Raw genomic sequence first — 26381 nt, forward strand, 5'->3', positions numbered from 1 at the left:
TTTCTTGATAAACCTTTCTTCATACCCACTCATTTATGCCTGGTTTCTCCCACTACAACCTGCCATAAGGCCCTGCTTATCTATTGTCCTCTAATTGGAGTAATCAGAAACTCTTTATTCCAAAGGAAAATATCATCCATGAGTGCTGAGAGTGTGAGCTTAGGAGAAAAAAATGTTCTTCCAGGAGTAGGGAAGCAGTGAAACATCTATCTTCTTCTGCCTCAGTGTCCCCATCTCTATGGACAGCCAGGAGATATGCTCCTCTTTTCAAAGGACATTGTGTTTCCAGCTCCCTTCTTCCTCTGATCAGACCTGAGATCAGAAAGTAGCCTGGGAAAGCAGGGAAGGCTTTTAGTACACTGCAACCCTTCCAGGTTTTATGCATACACATGCGAGTCCACACGTACATCCATCTGCACAATGAAAACTGGCACAGAGCCTGCCACTGCTGTTCTTATGGAACAAAAAATACTGCACAGCTGGTTTAATAGCATTTAAAAGTCCCATTTGGAGCTGTTCAGGAGCTAAGCCTCCGCGTTACAGATACGCTTATAAAGCTGTCATCATTAATTGCCACTCACTGTCACCACAGTGCCGAGGTCACATCTCCATGAAGGGAAAGGCCACTGTTACCTGGGCTCCATCCCACACGTGGGGATGTTGTTAGCACCCCTCTTTATCCCCCAGACAGCACTGGTGGCTTCTTGGAACTAGCAGAAAATCCTCCTGCTGCCTCAGAGTTCATGGTCTTCCTGTTCTTGTTTCAGCTCCAAATGCCCATCTGTCTCCAGGCATTTCCTACATTATGCCTGAGCAGCCTCTGTTTGTTTCCTTCTGAACCTGCTCCAATATTAAGGGTTTGAAAGTTCACCTCTAGCCTGGCCGGTATTGGCTTTGCCCTCCTCTTAGGAGCAACTGTGAAAAACAGGAGCAGGGAGAGCAAGAGTCCTGAGAAAGAACAAACAGATTCAATGCCAGCTGAGATCTGAAAGGCATTTTCTAGCCCAAATAGAAAACGCAGCTTGCCCTTTCGTAGTAAATAAGAAATAGGTGGCTATTGCTTTTCTTTTGCCTTTTTTTTTTCCTTTTAATGAGTCATCCTTAAGAAACTCAGCAAGGTGGGTGCAGAAAGGGTAGATGGAGGTGAAATTACGGCAAAGTGACAAACTCAAATGAAAACAGTGCCAAGATCTGGCAGGCAGTCCCTGTCCATGGCATTAGCTCTCCCTCAAATGAATTCTTCTTGCCAGTGTTTCCCCTTAGCTGTCCTCCTTTTCCAGGCCCTCCTCTCTCCATAAATCAATCTCTCTGCTTTATCCTTTATCCTTTCCCTCAGGGCGATGCTTCTGGTTTTCTCTAGCATCTCTGTGCAGCTTTTCTTTCTTCAAAATCCTCGGTCCCAGTCTTTCTCTCAGTCCCTGAGATGCCTCATTCCTTCCCTTTGCTATTCATGTTTATCAGCAACATCATGGATTTGGCAGTTTCACCTTTGTATTAAGGCCCTTCAGACATTTCCTCTGATTCTTCACTGAATCCCCTAATTGTCTTTTTTGTCATTACAGTGGTTTCTTCGATATTGTTATCTTCCCTTCACCTTTAGCCCATGCTCCTCCCTCCATGAGCTGCCCTTTGCTGTACCTTTCACCCTTTTAGCCATTCAGTCTCAGTCTTTTCTATATTCCAGAGTTACCACCAGCTTGAAGACACTCTTCTGCTTCAGGGTCCACTGGTTTGCTGGTATTATATGCACCATCACGCCATGCTTTTCTCTCTGGAACTCACTAAAGGCATCTCCTGGGTGACCTCCAGTCAGCTTTGCTCTCTAGTGCTCCATCCATGCTGTGTTTTGAAATCCCAGCACATACACAAGGGAGTTTCTTTCCTCATGCGATCTCCCTCCCAACAGCCAGCTCCTGAAGCATGAGATTAGAAGTGGAGGTTATAAAAGCTCCCTTGCTGGAGAAATGCAAACAAAACCCAGCCCAGGTCAGGACACAACTGGCATTCGCCCAACATTGTGCATCAGGACTGGCTGAACAAGGAGGAAGGCGAGCTCTCTACTGCTGCTGAAGGGCAGATGGGAGACGTGTCAAGAGGAGGGTTGCAAGGAAATGTACTGATAGGTAGGAAGAAAGATACAGATAGACTTACTGATAAGACATAGATATATAAATATTGTTTATAGATTCTCTTCCTTTCTCCCACCCTTTTGCATTAATGCCATTATTTTTTGGCAGGGTCCAAGAACAGCAGCACATCTGCAACCACATCTGGAGAACCCAAGTGACAGTGGTCTCTGGGGACTTAAAAATCTACCTGTGCCTTGAGATCTTACTCTAGTCTTATCTCCTATGGGTCTTTAAACTCCTGAGTGTAACAGGATGCTGTACATAAGGGTGTGTCTATAGACCTTGCTTTATAAATATGCTAAATTCCAATTACAAGACCCCAGTGAAGGTCTATAGTGAGAGTGGTTCATTCATAATAATATGATACCAGGAGCAGCTTGTTTGAGAGCAGTATAAATGGAAGGAGATCAGGCTTTCCTGTAGGTCTAATTAGGAAATCATCTGAATAAGCCTTATTTTATGTATGTCTGAAGGTATGTATCTCCTCTCCCCTTTGAAGGCTTAAGAACAGAGAAAGAGAGTAAAGAAAACTGAAATGAGCTGATTTCCACATCCTGCTTTGCAACCTTTGCACTCACTTGCTGCTTGTACAGCTGGGCAGTGCTGTGAATTAGTAGGGCTCATTACTGTATCCTTTAGCATTCAGAGCCTTGTGGAGGACTGCAAACCTCAAGAGCCCAGTGGAGCATTTAAAAGAGAAGCTGCAGCATTTTCTCTTAAAGAGCTGCTCTGTCTCCAGCTAAAGTGCTGTTGTAGCTCACTTCTGGGAGGGGAAAGCCTTCTATGCCTGTGTGTCTGTGCTACTTCAGAGTGGACTCCTTGGGGAACCATCATAAACGCGCTGCTGAGACAGCCTAATAACCCAGGCAGCACTTCAACAACGCTTCTCCTGCATGGAGAGGGGATGGTCCTGGTTCAACCCACTGCGTACCATCAGCTGTGCCCCCAGGGACGGTCACTTCATGTCCTCCCTTTCAGGTGATCTCTGAATTGGAGACCAGCAGAAAGTTATTTCTCTTCCCCCAAAGCATCAAATCACTGCGCACACGAGTGGAGCCAGCTTGGAGATATCTCTCATTCACGTAGCAGCTGAGGGAGTTTCCTTGCCCTGCACTACTCTGGTTCGGTGGCATCTGAAAAGGCTCCTGTCTCTCTTGCTCCTTGGTTCTTCATTCATTCTCAACAGCCCCTTTATGCTCCCTGCAGACCCCTCTCACAGCTCTTCTCATGCATGCAATGACTCTGCTGGGTCTCAGCAGTGTTACAGGGGTCTCCTGAAATCACAGTCTGGGTGTCTCTCTATAGACAGATTCCTACCGTTAAATACACCCACTTATTAAATTTCACCCTTACCTACTGTATGACAGTCATCCTTGACAGCCCATTCCTGACCTCCTCCGAGGTGATAGACAAAACAGATGTCTTCCTTATGAGGACTGGAATCCTGGGTTTCCCTTTCCAGTGATGGTAGCAGAGAGACAGAAGGGGAAGGGGAGGAGAAGAAAAAAGTTAGAAGTTAAAATAAAACCCCTAAAATCCTCAATCTTGCACACAACTATCCGTAGCAACAGCAGGATCTTAATGCTGCAGTCTCTGTCCTCCCTGTGCTTTCTCCCCAGGGGAATATATCCCTCATCCTGCTGTGTGTTAACTCAAGGACCAAGAATGTGCTGATTCATTGTGGTGACTGCCTTCAACTTTGGAGGCATATTCATGATGTTTTTTGGTATTCTGAAAAATCCCAGTCTTTGGAATCATGGCACTTTGAATGAATCAAATAAAGATTTCTCATTCTGTCTTTTAAATATGTTAACGTTTGTTTTCTTGTAAAGATGATTCTTCTGGCACTGCAATTTTAAAAACTGAGTAAGGAAATCTCAACAGAGAGCAGAAATTCATACTAACACTCATTATTTACCAATATTTTTGCATAAAATATTATCCTTACAATGAACCAACGATTCCTTTTGTGAAGCTGCCACCTTGTTATTGGGGTTGGAAGTGCAGCTACCTACTGTGATCAGTTCAGCTTACTCACAACTGCAAATACCAGCTGTAGGAATAAAGATTAATTAGTATGATGGTTTTAAAGCACAATGGGTTCATTCAAGATACCATCCAGAGCCTCTACATCTCCACGGGTCTGGCAATGAACCTGAGGGCCAGGGGAGCATCATCTACAGACGGAGCTAGTAGGATCGAGGCATGGCAGCTTCAATAGCCATGCTGGAGAGAGCAATGGAGATCCAAAATATCAAACCATCTTTCACTCCCTGGTAATGATTAATTATTCACTTAAGCTAGGTTGCACCTCCTGGCTTTGTGTCCCTAGGAAACCACTGTGTCAGTATTCATTGTCACGCTCTAATCCTAAACAAACATGCAGGTAAATGATAACATCCATCAAATGACCACACAATGTGAAAATCCATTGCAGGGTGTATTTTTTCCTAACAGCATGATTGAATAAATTAACCAGGTAGCTGAGCAGTAACCTTGAGATAAATGATTAGGTGGGTTTATTTTTTATTTGGGGGAAAAAAAAAAAAAGGAAGATGACACAGTTTTATCATATTTATAATAAAAGTCATTGACATAATAAAACACTCCCATCACATCAGTATTCATTTCTGCAAATAGAGCGCTGACGTTTTATAATATTAACATGTGCTATAAATGTCACTGATATATTAAGATTTTCAGTCTCTCTAACCAAAAATATAGAGAGATAACTGAGGAAGAGATGACTAATTCTAAGAGATTAAAAAGAACATTTTCTCGTGCAATTAAATCATCTTCTGGTGATTGTGAGATGAGTGAAACACACAAAAGGCCTATTCTGTGGTTGCAGTTTTTATCACCCCACAGAACAATCTCATGCATTGAATAACTGGGGCATGGAGTAAACTTAGGCCTGTTGGGAAGTGCAGCACCTGGTGAGCTACTGGGCAGACTGTGTATTGCATGGTAGTGTGGGTGCAGCTATTGGGGCTTTGCTCAAAATGTGCCTTTGGGCATCTCCTTGAGCTGATGCACATGGTCTGCACCAGGGCTGGATTTCACTCGCATCCTCTGGGTTGTAGGGCCAGCATTCAAGAAAAGATCTCTGGGCTTCCTCTTTACTAGAATGTGGACAACAGGAGTTCATACTCTTAGCCTGTATTCATAGGAGCTCATATTCAGCAGCTGAGTCCTGAACGGGACATTTGCTGGCTGTGCTCTGCTCCTGGGACTGCCAACCTCTTGGGACAAGTTGTTCCTCTGGCTGCACGGAAGAGCTAAGCTCACTAACAAGAATATGATCAGAACACGACCAGGGAGATCCAGAGCCTGCACATGGTCTGTATTGCAGCAAAACCCCAAGAGGTGAGCTGTCAACAGGGATAGACCCAGTAATGTAACATTTAATTAATGACTAAGTGATAAACAATGAGTAAGGGTTGAAGGAACCCCTTGACACAGTGCTAAGAAAATCTTGCTGAAGTTCCTGGGTCCCATCAAGTTTCCATACAGCACCTATCATACAGCACCTATTTGAGCCATTGAGCTCAAAACAAAGCTCTGTGCTAGCCAACAAATAAGCTTATTTCAAACCCAGCAGCCTCTGGTAGGACATCCAGAATATGAACTCTTATGAGTTCTTTTGGTCCTCAAGTTTGAACTTCCTTTATAATCTGGTCTGAGCATTTCATCCCATGATTTTTTAACTACACCTGTAATTTCTGTCTTGTAATTTTTATAATAAGGAGGTGTTTGTGTTCTGTACAAAGTCAGTACAGAATTTTCACACCAGCACACTTTGTGAGTCACTTATGGGGCCTTTCCCCCTTTTAACCAGCAGTTAAAGCAGTGCAGCACCTGAAATGCGTTCCCTCCCAGCTGTTTAAATGACACCTACATCAGTATTAATTATTTTTCCTCCTACATGGAAATAACATGCATTTATACAACAGGTCATTTCCCTAGAAAGCTTGCAATCTGATAAAGAAAAAGAAATAAAAGAACCAGGAGCAAGCAGTTAAGGGGCTGACCCAGAGCCGCACAGGTTGGTATCATGAGAGGAACAGCAAATAATTTTACCTGAGGCACAGGCTGAATTTAAAGATCAGTTGCTTTGGCTGTCGAGATTTGATTGCAGCAATGCAGTGCAGTTCTCCCAGCATAAAAAAGGTACTGACTGCAAAAGGGTGGGAGAAAGGCAGCAAACTAAATAATTTGTATATGTCTGGATCTATCTGTATATCCGTATCTGTCTGCCTGTCTATCAGTCTTCCTTAACCTCCTGTTTTCCACTGAGATGCAGACAGCTTTACAATGTTGTCATCAAGTCCCCAAACAAATGTCACAGACATTGCCAAATTTCAGTTCGCAGGAGAGACAATGTGTGTGCTTTCTATTATTTATTTATATTCAGGGAAACAGTGCTGGTTTAATTACGCCTGAATAGCTACAGAGGTACCAAAGGCCTAAATGAATGTATTCCTAGCCGTTTGGAGTCATGAGTTTTAATTAGGCTTGCAGCTTTCTTCCAGTTCCATTTTGCCACTGTTGCAACTCAGTCTTTGAATGGGAGCAGGCGATGGGAAATAAACCTGGTAAACATGTTCTACAAACACCTCGTTGACCTGCAGCAGCTACAGCCTTACTTACTGCCCAAGCATTTGTTTAAGGGTAATTTGATCATGGGAATCCTCCTGGGGTTACTGATGCTCCAGGTCTCGAAAGGGGTCTGGCAGGGTTTATTTGTGTCACTTGCCAGGGTTTCCTCTCCTGGGAGTCCCAATTACAGCAGCATCAGGGAGGTATAAATTCAGATCTCCAGGCTCTGTGTGTCTCTGCAGATGAACTCACTGGTGCCTATGAGAACCAATTCCCGTTATAAAACACCACGTAAAACGACAGAGACCTTGGGACCGCTGAGAGCAGAAGAAATAATAAACATCCCACAGAGAGGAAATGAAGTTCCCCCCCTCCCGTCTTTCCTTTTTGCTCCACCGCATAATAATGGTGAGTGTTTGGATTGCAGGGGGCTGCCGGGGCCACGGGTGAGAGGAGGAGGGAGAAGCAAAGGCAGCAGAAATGGAGATTTTGTACTTACTAAAGCAAGTTATTTTTCAACCTGCGCTCAGCTCTAAAGTTCACCACTGAATTATTAAGTGTGGCAGGCTCAGAATCTGCTTCAGCAAATAACAGCTATATTTCTTTTGGAAATCATGGGTGCCCGAATCTTGGGGCTGTGGGAAAAGCAGAACAGTGTATGGACTGGAGCTGGCCATCTTTGCACCATCCCCAGGAGGTGCTCTGGGGTCCAGAGTTCTTCACCTGGTCACTGTCCTTCCCCTATCACAGGCTGCTTGTCTCTAGTCTCAGTCACGTTGCCACGTGGTGATGGGGAAGAAGAGGTAACCTCGGAACAGGCAGCAAGAGAAGCAGAATAGACTGTAGGATCTGGACTCATGTGAAGGGAAAGGTCAGGATTCATGGAATCCTTATGTGGAAAACAAATTGTGACATAGCTAAACTTGCATTCTTTCAGGTGCTGCCAAATATCCCATACTGCAAATAGTTAAAAAGCATCTGAACATGTGCACTCATATGCAAAGGACGAAGGGGTAAAAAGACCAACTTTTTACTCTTATGCCCCATCCCTGGCAGTGTTCAAGGCCAGACTGGATGGGGCTAGGAGCAACCTGGTCTAGTGGAAGGTGTCTGTGTGGCAGAGTGCTGGAATTGGATGAGTTTTAAGGTCCTTTCCAACCCAAATCATTCTAGGATTCTATGATCAGCCACAAACTGTACCCAGGTTAAACAAATCACTGCCTAATAATAGACACTACTGATCTCTATAAACAGTCATCTCCCTGTTCATTCTTTGACTGCAGGTAAATAACTTACCATTGCTGACTTGCTAGGGTAAGATCTTGCGGTTTCAGTGTGGTTGCACTGCTGGAAGGAGGGGAAAGCTTAGAGCTGCTCTTCCAGACAAGTTGCAGACTCAGGCCAGCATCACTGAGAAGGTGGTGTTTGATTCACACTGTGAAGATTCCTCTCGTTACTGAAGTGCTGAAGACTTAATTATGTTTTTAGATGATAGCTTAGACTCGGCAGCACAAGCTGAATTGTACAAACAAGGAAGCTGACTCAACCAGACACCCAAGACAGCCCAGCCCAACCCCTTCAAATGCGGTGCATAGATGATTGCTTCTCCTACAAGATTAAAAACTGAAGCAACACGAAGGCTTAGTATGTTTCACAATGAATTCTGATTTATCAAACATGATTAGTGGATTATGAATATGGATGTGATTTCTAAAACCAAAAGAAAGTTCATGTGGCTCATCCTTCCTTAAAAGATTAATTTGAACTCCAGCAGCAGCAACAGCAATACAAATATATTGCGTGTAAAGTCAGGAAATGCGAAAAAGGAGAGAGGAAAGAGAGATTTTGGAAGAATCAGGTATAGCTCAAGCAGGATCAGCTATGTCCAGGGATTTACTGAAGTCCTGTACAGTAAATGCAGTTTCAACAAGGAACAGAGATGTCTAGAATCTATTTTTACATTGTTATTAACCCTTGTGCTTTAATCTACTCCCACAAACCAGAAGTTTAGACTTGAGGGAGTTCTATCTCAGCAATACTATTTGTCTTTTCACTTCTTTTCCCCAGACACAGCCCTCAAGGTTTGGCATCAGTTCCCATCTGCAGGAGCCATACTGAAGGTTCTTTATCACAGCAGGCTTCCCAGAGGCCAGCAATCTTCTGCCACCTGGTTAAGCTGGCTTTATAGCTGTGTCACATCAGAAGAAGTGAATAAAGGAGTAATTAGGGGACAAGAGAAGGCACAGTGCGGCTCTAGCAGGACTGCCTGGAGATGGGAAAAACAGTGGTTTTGGGGTGTGAAGCTGGATGCAAAGATAAAGTTTCACACTGAAGGCTGGTGATAGCAATGAAGCATTTGGGAGCTGGCTACAAACCCATGAAGGACATACTGGGACAAGTAGGTCTTGGATATTATTAAGGTGACCTCCAGCCAAAACTCCAGGTTTTCTGCCTGAAAAGGCAGTGAGTCTTATCCTCAGAGCAACTTCCATGTGCTCCTTGTAAGGCAGCACAAACACAGCCAGTGACCATGTTTCTATGCTGCGGACAAGAGCAAAGAGCTACTCCTCAGTTGTGAGGGCCTTGTACCTCTGAGCAATATCATATTTATCAAGAGAGCACTCTGCCTAACCACACAAGGTCTCCTGTGCTCATCACCATGGTATCTGAGTGTCTCATTTATTATAGAAACAAACAACTCACTTCAGAAACGAGTTAAGGTTGCTAAGTGACAACAATGTACTTACTTACCACATCATTTGCAAAACCCTCACACTTAAAAACAAGGAAATGAATGATTAAGGACTCCTGAAGCCCTATACTGCCCACATGTTAAATCTGTATTTTTTAGCTGAGTACAAAGAAGTGCACTTTTTCTTTAGGCAAAACAACCTCCTGCTTAACCTGTGGATTGTTTTCTTTTTCGTTTCCCCTCTTTTAGGTGATATTTTCTATTTCATTGAATTTGGTGTACAAACATTTTCTTTGAAGGAATATTCCTAAGAGGTAAATATAATTAGTTACTTGAACTATTTCCAAGTCCCATTACTAACAGCTTATACTGCATTTGTAATATGTGCCCAGTTTTCTAGGTGAAAGAAAAAAGTCCATAATATCATCTTCAAATCAACATTCATTTTGGAGGTGTTCCACATCGTTTGAAAAGGATTTGTTTTCTGTTTAAATTCTAGAAGTGGTCATAGAAAAGTCAGAATTAAGGTTGTTGAGATGTTTTCTGACACATTTCATTGTATTTGACAAAACGACTTAGAATCCAAACTCATCTAAAGTCAAGAAGAACTTTGTCACTGTGCTCAGACTGGTCAGGATTTCACCCTTTGTATGTTTTGTGAAGGCAATAAAAGATGTATGACGTTCTTAATTATTTATCTGCTGGCTTTTAAACACTTGGGGTTTGTACCTAATGCAACAGAAACAAGTGGTGCTGAGGGAGTAATGCCGTTACTTAATTGTAACTCGTTTGAGGAACAAAACTGCTGTTTATTTCAGGATTTCTTTGCTTTTCTATCTTTTCTTTTCGTGGGGATAAATGAAGATCCAGGGTCTGCCTCCATTTGCAGTAGACCAGAGATTAGAAAGACATGAATCTACATTGTTGGAGAAACCCCACACCTGCTGGGAACTTGTACCTGAATGGGCTGGAATAGGTACCAGTTAGTTAAATTCAACTCGTGATCAGCCATGGTTAAGCCAATAAGAGCAGGAATCCCACATCCTTCTCATCCACTGTCTCCCATTGCTGAGGAGGATACCTCCACTAGGGTCATGTCTAAGTCCACATCCTCAGCTGGTTCTCTGGGCTGCTGGCTGAGCCATGCTGTGATCCAGGTTTCCAAGCAGTCAGGATGTAAAAGAGAGAGAGGAAAGCGCTCTCCTTCCTTTGTCCCCACCATTACAGCACTCACAAGAGGAGTTTTGAAAGGATTTGGTGCTCACTGAGCTGTGCTCCTTAGAAAAATGTGGCCACTCATTTTGAGGCCTAAATGGGAGTTGGATAATGTGGTTTTGGTTGCTGGAAGAATTAGTCAGTGACAAAAGGGCAGTCACAGCAGCTCTTCTCCATTAGCTTCATCCAGCAATATCAATTATGGGAGCTCTATCCCAAGGTTTCAAATAATAGCTATTTTTCTGCAATGTTATCATTTTTGCACATAGAAATGCCTTTTGTATGAACCACTGTCAAGGTCTAATCTAATCTATTTATCTGTATTTACAAGGCACTTATCTTCTGTAGCATCTAAGTGCTCCACATGGATTAATAGACAACACTGTCATCCAAATGCCATGTTTCAGTGCTTTGTAACACAATGAAAAATATCCTGGACTAAAAACTTCCCTCTTGGATCCTATGTGAAATGGAAATCATGATGAAGACCATGACTGCATGGGGATCAAGAAAAACACTATAGGCCAAAACCTGCTGTCATAATTCTTGTTGATGTCAGTGGATTTGATGCCACCATTGGTTTTGAAGTTGTCTCTCCTTGGTACAGCAGAGGCTCATGTCCAACCCAGAATGGCTGCTTCCATCACCTGTATTAATGCAGGACCTGGCTTCCCTTTGGTATCATCTTCCTAGCATAGGCAGCATCCCCAGCATCCCCATGCTGACCCCCTGGGGTGCAAGAACACTTAGAGAACAACAGTTCCTTAAGAGAGGTCCTGGGCTCCATCCAGCTATGGTTTGCTATAGCAGAGAAAGCAATTCTGATTGCAAATTGCCCTACAGCTGCTTGCTGCTCACACTGCAAACCTGAGGTGGATTTGTTCTGGCTAAATGGTACCTTCCCCTGTAAGAGAGAGCACCTTCTAGAAATACCCCTCAAGGAAATCATGAACTTTCCATTGCATTCTGGGCAAGGGGATAGAAGAGGGAGATCAGGAAAGATCCCTGTTCCTTTGCTTAGGGAGGCTCTGAACCTCCGGGAGAGACTCTCCAAGTCTCATCACTACACACTTCAGGGTTTGCTTAGCCCTGCTTTGATTCAACAGACTCAGTATCCAAACAAACAAGGGTTTAGCTGAATCATAAATAAAGCCAGCACCCGCAAACTCCCCTTTCTCCTTCCAAAGGATTTGTCTTAGTTTGCATTTTGAGGATTAGATTTGCCTCTGATGAGTAGCTATGAGAACAGATCAAAACGTGTCTTGTTGTTCAATGACTTGTCCTGTTCACTCCTCAACCGCAGACGGCATTTTCAAGCCAGCAAAGGCCCCTATGCCCCTTTCTCCTGAATTGTGCCTCTGGACTGTGTGATACGGTTTGACAAGAGACAAAAAAGAGAAAAGTGAAGGGAAAATATCAGCCCTTCACACAGCAGTAGATAGATATATTTTTAACAGTAAACCAGAATAAATTCCTAGCTCTCCCTTTTCCTTCATCCTTAATTTCCCTAAATGAGACACTTTCTGTGATGTATTCTCCCCAGGCAAAACAAAATCAGTTTTTCCTCTGATTTTGGCTGGCTGGGTCAGGCCAAAACTGCCTTACAGGGCCCATACATTACACGGCAGGCAGGAATAATGGGAGAAGTGGGAAGAGGGGAAGCTGGACAGCACAACAGGACAATTAAATCCTGCATACAGCAAGGAGAAAAGGAATGGATTTTGGTAAGGGAGAGATAAGGATGATTCTTTTGCCAGATTCCTCAAGAGAAGTGGTGTGGGGGAGAGAAGAAGAATTTTATAGTAAGAGGTGGAAGAAAAAGAGGTTATAAACCTCAAAAGGCTGAATGCCTCATGCTAGCAATGCAGGTATCTGAATGCAGCTGAAAGTGGATGTTTCTCAGCTGCGAGAGGAGGCCCTGTTCAGAGCAGCTGTCACTACAATCTCCTAATTGGAAATAATTGGGATTCTGTCTCAAACCACAAAGCCCTGAATTAGCCAGCGCAGCCTCCATCAGGAAGCATCTGTTGCCATCTCCAATGGCAACAGTTCAACCCCCTCCGCATCCAGCCCTCTCCCTCCACCCGCCAACTGGCAGGAGATGCCCGTTCCACCCCGAGCATCCTGCATCTGCAATGGGCAAGGGTGCAGAGGCAGCACATGGAGAAGCAGGAAGAGGATGAGGCCTTGGAAGCTGAGGCCACCCTGGGATGCCCTGGAGGGTCATGATGGGGTGGCCAAGGGGTGCGGAGGACAGTGGGATATGGAAGGAGAGATAAAGCCTGGAGAAGCAGCTCCACTCCCCAGCACTGCTCCACAGTGGCTGTTCCAACATCACCCAGCACAAAGGGCCCTAGGAAAGACTGTTGGTATTAGTACTTTTTGCTGATTATGTTAATAGCTCTTTTGTGGTGTTCATATGCTTGTGTATAATTAAGATGGGGTTTATTTGTTTAGTTTTGGTTTTGCATGACAAGGGGGAATGGGAAAAATAGTGACAATAGTAAAGAAAAATGAAAAGAGTCCTTAAGCCTTTTGGGGTGGTTTTTTTGTAGGGTGGGGAACTGGGAGAAGCTGACACTAAAATATTTGGAAGAGGAAATTGTGACTCCTCATTGAGCCTTGGTGGGTGATAGGCGGTAAAATGCTTGCTTGCTGAAGAACAGGCCTTCTGAGAGAGCTGGGGGTCATGGAATCATGGAATAGTTTGGGTTAGAAGGGACCTTCAAAAGCCATCTAGTCTGCAATGAGCTGTGACAGACCTCCTACTAGCCAGTCGGGTTGTTTTGCTTCCTCCCATTTCCCTGCAGGCTGAATGTGCCACATTCATCCCTTAAGGGTTACAGCTCCACCTTACCAGGACATCCCAGCTCCCCTCCATGCCTGCTTGTGCCCAACCAAAGTGCAGAGCTGCTGGGTTTCCCCTGGTCCCTGAGAAGCAAATCCTCTCAGGAGCCGTAGAATCATGGAATAACAGATTGGAGTCCCTGTCTATGCTTTGTGAGGAAGCAGGGGATGGGTGATGCTTTGAAAACCAGACAGCCAGACTTGCATAGGCATCACCCTGTAGGGAAGAGTCTGAAAAGACCATCAAATTAACTGATTACTGCAAAATGTGCGCTAGCTTCCCTTCTACATGCTCCAGGCTTCCTTCTTTCCATCCACCCAAGTACTGAAGCCCTATAAATGGGGATTGCAGACAGTGTGTGAAGTAATTTTTATGGCTGAAAAAAGATACGGAGTTAACAGATGCTTTTAAAGCACATTCGTCCTAACCTGGGTGCCTCGGAGCCATTCTTGCTCTAGAATTGCACTTAAAGATTTTTCACCCTGGAACTTGGGAGACTAAAGAGTTTGATGCATTTTGATAACAAATTGGATCAAATTGTCTGGGTACTCTGTGCCTGGGGCAGATGTTGCAATGAAGCTGGAAAACACTTGGAAAAGCCTGATTCCCCTTCTCTATGATATCTGCATGATGCTGGGCTGTGAAATGGAGGAAGGGGGAACTTTTCCTCAAGAAATCATCCTTTGCTGATGTTTCTTTGCTTAAAGAGTTTAATAACTGGTTGAGTTAGTCTAGCTTTCCTGGGAAAGTTTCACTAGCTCCTCTTTTGCTTCCTAGCTTGGATCTTCATTAGCTGAGCAGGTTCTCATACTCACCTGCCTATTTTGTAGCATGTGAAACTCAGCTCTTAGCAAACACTGAAGTGATTTGTTTTTCAAGCCTTTTAAGGACACCAACTTACTCCTCTCTCAGCTTCACGCAAGAAGAGGGAGATGGTGAGCCTTTGCTTTCCTTATTGGCAGTATATTAGCTTCTTTCTACCTCTTGAGATCAAGGCTGCTTTGTGCTTAGCACTGTGGACCTGTGACTGAAGAGACGCTCCCTGTCCTATAATGTTTACTCAGCAGGGAACAGGTGAGATGGGAAAAGAAAAGCCAAGATCAGCAGAGGAAGGTTTTACATAAAGTCACATAAAGGAGGCGGAAATGTGTCTGCTGAAGCTCAGGCTGATTTTTAAGCCCCCAGAGACCACTGTCTCCTAGCCTGTCAAGGTCTACTTATAAATTTCCCCTTTCGGAGAGTGGTACTGACTGTTAAGAGGGTGGGAGAAAGGCAGAGAATCCATAAATCATTTAGCTGTGTTTTGTGTATAATTATATATCAAGCTCCCTTTTTTTTTTTCCACTGAGATGTAGACATTCAAAACATTCTCCTCAGCTCCCCAAGTAGATATCAAACAAATTGCTAGGTTTTGGTTGGCGGGCGAGAAACATCGTGACTACGCCAAATGCCAAATGGCAACAGGGCACCCCAGGGAGAAAACTGCTAGAGTTGGTGTTGTAGATGAGTGAAACATGCACACTGGGGATGTTTGGGGCTAATTTATAGGCACAGAGGGGAAGCAAATCACAGCTCTGTACCTGCACCTTCTCTCCATCTATCCCATCTCAAACTGGCAGCATGAGGGTGTGTGTTTATGCTCACGAGAATTCAGTGCAAAGCAGCAGAAGCTCAGATAGAAAAGCACTTGAGAGAACTCCTTTTTCTCACTGCACTAGAATTGGGACTGATTTACATCTTGTCTTTCACTTAGGGTACCTATATTTCTTTGTAATCCAGCCTCTGGTTCGGGGCGCTGCTTTCTATTCCTGACCCCTGTTCTACAGCTCACACTAATCCTATCTATAAATTAGTTCATTTACTAAACATCAAGCACAAAACAAACAGCCTGATGGCCTATTTACCTGGCCATAATCCTGAATCAATACCATTTCCTTCTTCTGTCTAAATCAGAGGTGATTATCTGTACCATATTTGAAGTGTTAATGGTCCAAATGGTAAGTACTTTAAAGATGGGATCTTGGTGGGGGATTGGGGTATCTTTCTTCCTGTATATGTGATATTGTTAATATATAAATCAATTTATACTATAATATGACAACAGCCCACCCATCAGGCTTCTGTATACAACACACATTGCCAAATCATAGTATGGCCTGAAAGTCCATATTGTTTGGAAGCTGAGCTTTTCAGTCCTTGCTAATAAAATCTTAGGCAAAGCCTGAAAGAAATCTTGCTAACTATAGCTGGTATAATGTTAGAGGTCAATTTCTTGTTTGCTGAAAAAGTAATTCCAGCGCACAGGAAGCTTTTCACAGATTTGTTTGGACTCCCTCAAAGAGCTAATCTGGAAACAAGAGCAAATAAGAAAGATAATATCCCATTTTGGCATTTTAGAAACAAAAAGTGTCTTCAAAAAGAAATGGTGTTTTCTGTTACTCAAATTTTATCTGTCTTGAGCTCAAGGGTCCCCAGAGATGAAAAGAATTCTTATGCTTAACAAAAAAATAAACTTTCCAATTGAGCCTAAGAGAAATTCCCTTTTCCTTTTATTTTCAAAACTAATGATAAAGGGGGAGGGGAAACAATGCATAATCCATGTGGGTTTGGGTGAATCCTAATGATTTGTTTTACCCCCCCCTTGCTTTGTACAGGAAAGCAACAAGGAAACCTCTGAAGCTTCGCAGAGAGACACTACACTTAAGGGATGTCCTATTGCAAGGCATCATCTTGAGTTTTGAGGCAGGAAGCTCCAATTCCTCCTACTTCTTCCCTTCACAAGCACGCTGAAAACAGGCTTTATAAATCAGTCAGACACCAAGGACAAAACTGTTTGCCAGGATATACATGCTTCATTCTTAGGGACAAGGCCTCAGCATTTGTGATTCTGGCTGGGTACGACTCATACCCAGAAGGGATGTGGCAGAGAAATCACTTCCCATTTGTTAAGGAACTCACTTAACTACTCTCAACAGGAGTGTAAAGACAGAGCTAGTGGCCTTGAGTCACTTGTTAGTCAAAGAAGACTCCAGAATGCTACAGTGTTATGAGCATCAACAGAGGCAGCAGAGAACTGGCAAGTCCTGGAGGTAATGCAGCAGCCCAGGGAAGTCATTCCCAGGATGGCTGCTTGTCAGACGTTTTCCGAGGAGAAAAGTTACCGAGTAGGAAGGCATACTTTTACACAGGCAAAATATTTCCTTCTCCCCACTGTCTGGTCTTGTTCTGTACCAAAATGAAGTTTACCATGAGGAGTTTTCTTTTAATAGGGTCTTGTGATCAGTTATGCAAAACCATAAGTGCTCCCAGCTTGCTTGCAGTCACTTGCATTATCCAGAATCATTTATCTTTGCTACCAATCAAACTGTAAGGTCTCCTTTACTGCTATTACTACTAGAAAATAAATAAAGACTTATAGAATCACAGACTGGTTTGGGTTGGAAGGTATCTTAAAGGCCACCTAGTTTCAACCCCCTGCCATGGGCAGGGAAAGTGGAGCTGCAAGAAATACTGAGGTAGATCTATGAAGCAGAGCACCATGTCATGGCTCCTTTGGTGCACCACTAAACAGGCTGGGTTATGAACCTGTTTGATTTTCTCCTGTAGGCCTGGATTTCCTTACGACATCCTCTTGTGCCACACAGACCTCAAGCTACACTATGCATTAAACTCTTCTGTTGGATCTGATCCCTCTTTTGTCACAGCCCAGCCATACTTGCCCATGAAGAAGTGAACAAGTGAGTGCCTTGATGTGTTTCCAGAGATGTGAAAGGAAAATCTCATCATCCTTTCAGAGAACCCCAAGCTGGAGTTATTCTTGGGTCTGACCAAGGTAGGACAAAGTTGATAATTTTCCGGCTTCCTGTCCCCTCCTTTGCCCTGTTGCCACCTCCACTTTGGGCTCAGGAATACCCTGACTCCAGAAACTAGTCTCCTGGATATTTGGAGATGCTTTTTGGATTCCCCTTCTTGTAAAAGTTCTCACGTTGGAGACAGAGATGTGGGCAGGAACACAAAGGGCTCTGACTCCATTCAGCCGTTATCCACCCTGATTAATTTTACAGCTAATGACTCTCCAGACATGGTGATGTATGGGGCTCTGTCAGTGACAAAAAAATTGAACTTTTACTAATTAAGTAGAACATCTTCATAAGGTGAAAGGTTTTGCTAACGAAAGTAACTCACAAAGAATTATGCTGGCTAGAGAGTGCTGCCGAGATCACACAGGGAAGGGAGGGAGAGCACAGTATAAAATATTCACTGCAGCTACCAGTCCAAGGTTGTCTCTGCACAGAGACTACTCACTGCCACATTTCCTGGGCTGCAGCCACCTCTGTCTCAGAAGAACACGGTTGACACTTTGTGCATCACCCCCTGACTGCATGATGACTGCTGTTTAATGAGGTTCCCTTGGCCCAGCAGCAGGGATGTGTCTTATCTGTTGCAATCACCATGTGAGATCTTAAGGTCCTTTCTAACCCTAACTATTCCATGAGTCTATGAGTACATACAGGATGGCGTGAGGTTCGTGGTGATGTAAGGATGTGATTGTTTAGCTTTTATTCCAGTAAGTGCCACCGAGGTACTGCGCTGTGCAAGAGGACAGCCTCAGATATAGACCAGGATGAGTGAACACGTGGCCTTTGTGAAAAGGCCGCACAAAGGACTTAACATCTGACTGAACAAAAATAATCCACCTTAGTACAAGGAAAGAAGCAGCAGGAGCAGTGTCCTGGTGTGGGATGTGAGATGGAAAAGAGGTGGTGGAGCTGCACAGGTCTACAACCACACCATCATATATTGAGAGCGCAGAATCACTACCACAGGTTGCAGCGGTAGAAGGACCACAGGTCACTTATGGCTCTTCTTTCTGTGTCCACAGAGTGCTGAAACTATCCCTGGGGAGCTGAAAGCTGAGCCATGGACTGTGCTTGCCCCACTGAGCCCCTTTTGCTAAGGAATTCCTCTAAACTGCTACAGCCCCGCTGCAGCATCCATAGGGATTCTGATCAAAAGAACGCATCCCTGCCAGGTCATGGCAGAGGGAAACGGCTCTGCTTTTATAGGAAGGACTGGTGAAGAGTAAACCAGCAAATTGTCTGTGTCTTTCCTACCCAGTAATGTCTGGAAAGAAACACCTGAAATAAGACAGTGATGATTTCCACCTGATGAAGGTATGGCCCCATGTTCTGCAGCCTTGCCTCTTTTATCCTCACACCCCTAGCCCTTTCCAATCAACTTCCCACTTGCTGCAAAGCTCATTACTATATAATTCTATTGTTGCCCTTTCAAGCAGAGATTTGTGGTGTTTTAACCAAGAAACCTACATTAAAATATTGAAATAAGTCATTAAATATTTATCTTCTTCAGCTACTTGTAAAGACAGAAGGAAATTGGGGGGGGGGGGGGGGGGAACTGTCAGAAAGGAGCATAATATTCATATTTTTTGAAGAGACTGTTTACGGTTATGTTGCCTGAGGGACCTGCAAAGACAGAATCACAGAGGCCTTTTCCTCCTTGCACTGTCTCCTTCTCCAATGGCCTTTTTTTCATTGGAGCATGCAGCTTGTTGCACTCAATTCTCCCCTCTCCTTCTCCAGTATAAATCATGCTTTACTACATTCAGATCAGTCACAGACACAGCTTCAAAGCCAGATGGAAATATGGGAATTGACCCCCTGTCATCTCCTGTGACAGTCCCTGCTTCTCCTCATGCACGCTGATGGAAACCCAGAGCAGCTCTGCCAGAGGCACTGGGAATGCACTGACATGAAATGTGTAGAGCCCAAGGTCTGCACTTGCAGCTTCTGCACAGGCTGCTCATTCCTTTTCCATCTGCATGTAAAGGAAACACGGAGATGGGGAAAGATGGCAGGAATTACCTTCACAGGTAGCAGCTAGCAAATCATCATTAGACAGCACTTACAAGGAGGAAGCTACTGAGAGATCTCTAATAATGTGAAGTGCTGGGATCTCTGATGTCAAGTGCCAGACAAGAGGCTGATGTGACTGGAGCTGAGGGCATCTTCATGATTTTGCCCCTTAGCATAGCTTTAAGGATTCTCCCTGGAATTCTCAGTTCTTACATCCACAATAACAACTCTGCCTTCCACAGACCTGCATGACTGCAGTCAAATCACTTCTTTTTAGCCCAATAATCTTTGAAGATCACAGAATCCCAGACTGGTTTGTGCTAGAAGGGACCTTAAAGCTCATCAAGCTCCAATCCCCTGTCACGGGCAGGGACACATTCCACCTTCCACTAGAGCAGGTTGCTCCAAGCCACGTCCAACCTGGCCTTGAGCACTCGTCATGGAAGGCAGACTGAGTGTTCTGTGAGCCCTGGCCACTGAATGACTAAATTCCCACCTTGGAGGGAATGTGGTCCCCAGTTATATAAGGTAGAAGAACATTTCTCCACTACTCTCACAAACACACTCTCCACTCTCAAGCACTCCACTGCTTAGGGCAGCCCGCTTTGGTCTGTGCTCAGGCACACACACATACCTGGACATGCTGAATTGTTGTCACTTGATTTTTAAGGCTTTTAATTTCCATCTCCAGGTGACAGCGTCAAAGGAACCAAAATGATCATCCCACAGAACTAAAAGAACCCAACAGTTTGTGAAGCAGCTGGCCAGCACAAACAACAAACAAAAACCCACTGGAGCTTGTTCTGCCTCAATTCGCTGGGCAGCCTGGCTTGTGGGGTAAAGAGCAGTGCCGGAGCCCCTTACCTGGGTCACCTGCATCTCAATGCACCTATGCATGAAGGTCAGGGATATTTGTGTGTGAGGAGCTGGCGCACAAAGCAGCAGAACCAATATCAGACGCTTTGCATTCAACATCCCCAAGTTCAGGATGAGAAAAGCCATTCAGAGAAAGGGAGCACACCTCACACAGGATTCTGTGGTGGAGACTGCTGCAGATTCTACCCCAATATTGTGTCTTTTTTTCTGCATTACCTGGTTAAAATACATCAACATATCAAATGGTGCTTACACATACGTGAAGAAAAAATAGTGACCCCTAAAATCACACCATCTGCAGGAGACTTAAAAAGATCCCTTTAAAGCGGCAAAACTTTCTGGCTGGCCTTGGTAGCTGTCTGGACAAGAGACCCTCAGTATGAGGAAACCTGGCTGTGGTCATGCTATGTAAGAACACAGACAGCTGGTAGTGCTAGAGCACATACTGCAGTATGGGGAAAGCTCTCCAGAGAACACTGAGTCCTACAGCAGAGATGGGACTATTTGGATTTTACAGCCCGTTATATCAAGTGCCCTTTTCCCTCTCCATCAGTCCCTAAAAGTGCCTATAATAAATAATCTGCCTTTAGAAAAGTCATCAATTCCCACTAATTTTGTTAATTCATTGAATCCCCACACAAGTATGATGGTATTTTTTGTGTACAGAAATTAAATATTTCACCCCCAGGTCCATAGACCTCAGTTTCAAAATAAGATTTTTCTTTTACTCTATTTTCTCCCTTTCTTTCTCCGTTTCCTTCTTTCCTTTCACTCTTTTTCTTTTCCTTTCTCTTTTCCTTTCCTTTCATTTCACTTCTTTCCATGCTCAGGTTTCTGACGAAACACACTCAGGAACCACCCCACAAGCTGGCAACTCCCTCTGACACTTCGTAATAATAATTAAATGAACAGTTTTGAGCTGCTCAGCGCTTTGATGCGTTTCAGGTGCTTTTTCCCCTGTCTGTCTGGGAAACAGGGGAGACTGTGCCAGATGTTGGCCCACGTACAGGGGAATAGGAGGAGGAAGATTTCTTTGAGACACAAATAAGAGCCGCATTATGCATGATTCAGCACCTCATGTAAAAATTTGGCCCCTATCAAAAGGAACACAAAAGGCTGATCACAATGAGCAATAAACCAAAAATAGGCTGGCGAGAGGAGTGTGCTGTGGGTTTCAGAGCGGGGCAGGACAATTAGAGCTGTGCAAGATAGTCACAGGGACAAAAATAGATCCGATTCCTAATGGAAGGTGCCTTTGAAATTTGGGATTTGCATCTTGTGTGTGTGTGCTTTCAACTCAAAAATAGCAACTTGGTTAAATAGAAAAAGGGAAAGTAGGAAGATAAAAATAAATATTAATTTATTGTAACAATAATACATCTACATCTGGAAGAAACCCAGGAGTATTGCTCGTGTAAGACTGAACAAAAGATTGTGTTTTGTTTTGTTTTGCTTTAACAAATGCGTTTCTAATTCTAATCCCTATAAGAAAAATATTGTAGCTCCTTTCCTTGCAGCAGGCAGCGAAAAAGCATCTCAGCTCAGGGATATCAGGAAGCCATGTGCACGTTCTTGATCTTCCACTGACTCCTGGGGAATTAAATGGCCGTAGTTTTTGATAGGCAGTTAAGTACCTGGTGGGATTCTCAAATGCACTTCAGGGCCTGACAGCCATACACAGGTTTCTTTGCATTTTTCTCCCTCTGTGCACCACAGGTGATGGGGATGGAAGGATTTCCTCAACTCCCATGGAAGACAATAAAATGCTTTGGTGAAAATTAAGAGAAGATTTAAAGGCAGGTGGAACCATCAGCTTTGAAAGAGCTTGGCATAATACTACTAATAAATACTAATACTAATGCTAATAATAATGACAACAGCTTCTCCACTTTTCACCCATGACAATCCAGCCTTTTGACTTTGTCCCACTGGCACCCGTGCAGGGAGGTAGGCAGGCACTCCTTGGAACAAGATGCCCATCCAAAGCAATTCAAGGACCTTATTTGCAATTCTCATTATTAATACCTCAGAGTGGATTTTAAAGATGCTTCCTGCTGCTACTATTTTGACTCTTTCAGCTCTACTCTGAGTACTGACCTCTTTTGAAGCTACTAGTCTTTGTACTGCTGTGATAGCCCCCCAGGTTCAACACATTGATCAGCTTTCTCTCTGCTTTCTCTCACTACAAGGATAGGAAATTTCCTTCCCACTGTCCTAAAAGAAGTGGCCTGTATGTGGGCACAAGTCCTCATCCTGGATGCTGTAGTCCTTGCCTGGATCCCTCTTTGCCCTTTGCAGGAAGGTTATGCCTCAGTTAAAACAGCTTCATGCTTCTTCTGTGTTTATTCCGTTACTTGCCTCTAACAACCTTTTCCAAGGTATTAGGTGGTTAATACACCATTAGGGCACACAGCTGATGCTTGAAATCCTAACATTTTCCACATTTTATATATCAGCTCATTACCGAAAGTGTGATCCTATGCTGACATTTCTTTTGTAACTTTTTCTCACACTACTGTCACAGACCTACAGATACATCTTCATTCCTTTTTGGTGCTTTAACATCTCCCATTCCTGGTTCCTTTTCCAGGGGGGTGAAACAGAAGAACTTGTTCATAAGCAGAAAGGGATCTTGTGTCTGTTGCTCATTAGAACATCCCACTCAGTTCTATTCTTTTACTGGACTCTCTCAGCCCAGTGATGTGGGCTTGGATACAGTTAGCTACAAAAATCCTTAAAATAAATCCCAGGACATCAGTAAGGATGGCAAATCCTAATGCTGACAACATCCATCTGTTTGCCAGCTTTCTGGTAAAATGGGAGAGAACTGGAGCCCACACCTTCCATCACCTTCCACTGGAAAGGAAGATGCTGCTCTTACCGGTTCTGATTTGATTTCATCTGTTGGAGTGGGGGAGGAAGGCTGGGCCTGAGTGTGATGAGGATGAACAGCCCTGCTCCCTCCCCACTCCTCTTTGGCACTCTCATACTCTGACATTTATTTGGAGAAATGAGGACATGCTGAGATGTTTTGGGAGGAGGGAGCTGGCACGTTTCTCAGCTGACAGGAATCTATGGTGGTGGCCATCTTTAGTGGTGATGGATTTTTGCAGACACCCCCAAGATCATTACCAAAAGTTGTGTCACATGCACCAAGATCAGCCTGAAAGAGCTCACTGTGACAGATCAGCCTAACCTGAGTGATGTTTGATGGGGCCTGCAAAGGAATCCCCCTTATAATAAAACTGTTTTCAGGCCAAGCAAATGACAATGCTGCCCAGCTCAAAAAACATGTCCAGCCCTTTGCTGCACTACTTACTTTGCCAGCCAAATGAACACCCTCAGAGCTTTGGATAGGGATGACAGAGGAGAGAGAAAGGGCTGAACAGAGCCCATGAAAGCATCACTTTCAGCCCAGAGCTGTATTTTGCCCTCATCTCCTCCCCATGTTCCTGGGGCTGTGAAAAATGCTCAAAAGCATTTGAGAGTCGACCACCCTGATGTAGATGAGGGAGAGTATTCCCAAAATGCCTCTTGCAAGGATTCTTGCATTTAATTGCACACAAGATTAGAGATCTTACACATTGTCTTAGAAATGCTGAAGACAAGCTCAAGCCCATCCCACCCACCATGCAAAAGGCAGTCCAGGGAGTTGCTTTGGGCAGCATTTCTTGCAGAGATGCAGAAATCTCAGGACAGATGCTCTTTGTGAGCATCTCCAATGACAACTTCTCTCAGACACCTCTGATCTGAGTAGTCACTGACCACCACAACACAGAAACCTTCTCCTCTGCCTTTCCACATCCCATCAACAGAAAGACACAGGAGTCATTTTATTTAACACCTTCTTTTTTACCATCTTTCTCGGGTGACAAATAGCATGAGACATACAGTGGTTAGGGCTCAAATATGAGACAAGGAAAATGTCAGTGGCTATTTTTACCTCTGCCTCAGAGCAGCCATTCACACTTTTTGGTTTTTCCTTCAGCTGTGTTGGTAGCACTTTGGAAATGCTTGGGTAAAAAGGTGAATTGTCATCACTTTCTACACGTATCTCTGGGAAAATGGACCACTTGGACCTCGGGAAAGTTTAGCTTTTCAATTTCTATTCCTACATGAAGTTCCAAGTATCAGAAAGCTCAGATAACCCAGCTGACTTTGTAACTATGCCTTTAATTTAATTGTCCATACTGAGAAACTCTATCCTAAAGGATCTCCAGTATTTCAACCATTCAACTCTCTAAGCCAAGAGGCAGTGGGAAACACCTAAATCCTTGTGTATTCTAGAAGTGTGATGGGAATTATGGACCATTTTTGAACGAATGAAAGATGTCCAATGGTATAGCAAAAGACAGAACTAATCTGTTTTAACCTTGAATTGAGTTGTCAAGGAGAATAAACCCAAAGGCAAAGCTACCTTTACTCTCTAAGCCACCACTATTTTTCTCCCTCTTTCATTCTCCTTTCCAAAATGCATGAACTTGACAGAATGGCAGAAAGAAAAGATCAAGATCAAACAAGCCACCACTACCAAATCCCTCTACCTCAAAAGACAGCCCTGGAAGTTTGTTGCAATATCAGCAGGAAAAGCAATATCCGCCTCTGAAAAATTAATATGATGCTCACTAGCTGTCTAGTTCCTCCTCTGCTTGTCAATAATTCTGTTCATTCTACGAATATTAAACCTGTTTGCTAGAGCCCATAATGTGACAAGAAGCTGATGCCTGAAAGCACGATTACTTTCAACTACACATCATATTTAATTTATGACATAACCCGGTGTTATTGCTTTTATTGAGGAACTGTACAGTGTAAAATGATTATTTGTTAAAGATTTCACTGTAGTAAAGGAAAAGGGGGGAAAAAATAGAAAAAGAGAAAAATCTTTACTGCTCCTAAAAAGGCACTTGTAAATGGTTTTTAGCTGAAAAGATACAGGGATGGGAGTTACTATTATAACATAGCTTTTGGCTTCACACATTTTTGCACTGCAAAACAGATGCACCTTTCTCCATCACTTAATTCAATCTCCTTACTGTGACAGGAACAAACAGTAGAGGAATAAAGTGAAGCTCTTTCTGATGGGGTGATGTACACGTAACTTTTCCACACTCGATGTCATTAAATCTAGGTGGTTTGTTTGGGCTGGACAATCTAAGTCCCACATCTAAGCTTGCATTCCATATTACTGTAAAGTAATAAGAATAGTTTATACTGAGGTACTGTCCTTGTGGCCCAGCTATGATGCAGATGTAGGATGATGCTGAGCATGAGCGAAATGAAAGATGACATTCCTGCCTTGAAAGAACATGCACTTTGATTTGAAAAGGTAGGACAAAAAGGAGTTTTGTTTTAGGCACATGACAAACCAAAGACCAGCCACAGATGCATTGGAATTAATGCTCATATTGCAACTGAATTTCAATAAAGGTACTATTTCTTTGGCTTCCAAGTTGTCCACTGGAGTTGCCTGTATTTTTATGGACTCTAAGAGAGGCAGGTACCTTAGATGACTACTGTGAATGCTGATGGTTGAGTCACAGGATACTCCCCAATGTCCATTTCCCATTTTAGAATTTCAGTTCAGAGGTATAAATGACAAGCCTGAAACTCATTTGAAAAGCCAATGTTGTGGTCCTCCTCCAACATTTCAGCTCCTGAGGATAGGACACTGACTTGCAGCTCTGAACAGCCTTATGGGCATTTCATTGAACCTCTGTGGATCTTGCCTTCCTAATTCTAGACCCAGAGATAGTGACTGCGAACATCCCATACAAAACTGATCCCTTCAGGAGAGTGAATAAGAGCCAAGACATCCCCAGCACAGTATTTTAGTCCTAACACCATCCTCTTCCAGACACACATGGTTTCAGTTTAAGTGCTGGGGAAGGGATGAAGTTCAGTTTATAAGAAACTGGATAAAAGATTAAAACATAAAGAAAATGCATTACTCAGTCCCAAGTCTTAGAAATGAATTATCTGCCAGTTCCTGAAACCATGATATCAGCTGGAGTTTTATCTCTGGTTTCATTCAGGCAATAATACAGCATTTTGAGAAGAAGTCCTGAAGTCTGCAACTTAAATAGAGATGTCCCTCCCGATTAAGAAGTGTGCTGTATTTCTATAATACACAGAAATGCAGTCTCAGA

General features: G+C 43.6%; 1 long non-coding RNA gene across 1 annotated transcript; it reads left to right on the top strand.

Annotated features, from left to right (window-relative positions):
• Window positions 1-5311: 5311 nt before the first annotated feature.
• Window positions 5312-13566, top strand: LOC133281320 (uncharacterized). The gene is made up of 4 exons (XR_009747468.1): window positions 5312-5495; window positions 6971-7136; window positions 8796-9126; window positions 13446-13566. It is a non-coding gene; the product is annotated as an uncharacterized LOC133281320 (long non-coding RNA).
• The last annotated feature ends 12815 nt before the right edge of the window (window positions 13567-26381 follow it).

Source organism: Pezoporus flaviventris, unplaced genomic scaffold (assembly GCF_033815535.1).
Source record: "Pezoporus flaviventris isolate CSIRO_AGI_PZ_B2104156 unplaced genomic scaffold, CSIRO_AGI_Pfla_v1 ptg000097l, whole genome shotgun sequence".
Lineage (NCBI taxonomy): Eukaryota > Metazoa > Chordata > Aves > Psittaciformes > Psittacidae > Pezoporus > Pezoporus flaviventris.